We start from the raw sequence: 1,109 nt of genomic DNA on the forward strand, positions 1-1,109 counted from the left end.
AATTCTCAATTGCTAGATTGTGGAACCAACCTAGATGCACTTCAATTGATGAATTGATAAAGAAACTGTGCTATATATATATGCAGTGGAATATTACTCAGCCATAAAGAATAATAAAATCATGGCATTTGCAGGCAAATGGATGAAATTGGAGAATATCAAGCTAAGTGAGATAAGCCAATCTCAAAAAAACAAAGGACAAATGATCTCACTGATAAGCAGATGATGACACATAATAGGGGGTGGGAGGGGGCAAGAATGAAGGAAGGAGGGACTTAATAGAGGGAAAAGATGGGTGGGAGGGGTGGGGGGAAGGAAAAAATAACAGAATGAATTAATCACCATTACTGTATATAAATGTATGATTACACAAATGATATGCCTTTACTTCAAGTACAGAAACAACATGTATCCCACTTGTTTACAATAAAAATAAATTTTAAAAAATGAAAATGGGGTATATATACACAATTGAATATTACCTAGCCATGAAGAAGAATAAAATTATGGCATTTTTGAGTAAATGCATGGAACTGTACACTATAATTCTATAACCAGTTAGGCACAGTGACACATGCCTGTAATCCCAGCAGCTTTGGAGTCTGAGGCAGAAAGATTTTACATTCAAAGTCATCTTCAGTAGCTTAGCAAGACTTTGCCTCTAAATAAAATATAAAAAGGGGTTGGGGATATCTCTCAGTTATTAAGCACCCCTGAGTTAAATTTAAGGTACAAAAGAAAAGAGAAGAAGATAAAAGGAAAGAATTGAAAATAGAAAAGAAAGTGTTAGAAAGAAAGAAAGAAAGAAAAAAGAGAGAAAGAAAGAAAAAAAAGAAAGAAAGAAAGAAAGAAAAAAGAAAGAAAGAACAAACAAAAAATAAAGAAAATTACTAAGTGATATTCAGAACCAGAAAGTGAAAATTTGAATATTTTCTCTGATATGCAGAAGTTAATCTAAAATATGGGGGAAGAAGACAAAAGAAATGTGGATATTTTATTAAAATAAGAGAAAGATCACAGAGTATGAGATTGAGGGGGAAGTGACAAGTGATGAGATATGGGGGAAACAGTAAAATGAATATGACCTAACTTTCCCACATACATATATG

The sequence above is a fragment of the Sciurus carolinensis genome, unplaced genomic scaffold (assembly GCF_902686445.1).
Source record: "Sciurus carolinensis unplaced genomic scaffold, mSciCar1.2, whole genome shotgun sequence".
In the NCBI taxonomy this organism is placed as follows: Eukaryota; Metazoa; Chordata; class Mammalia; order Rodentia; family Sciuridae; genus Sciurus; species Sciurus carolinensis.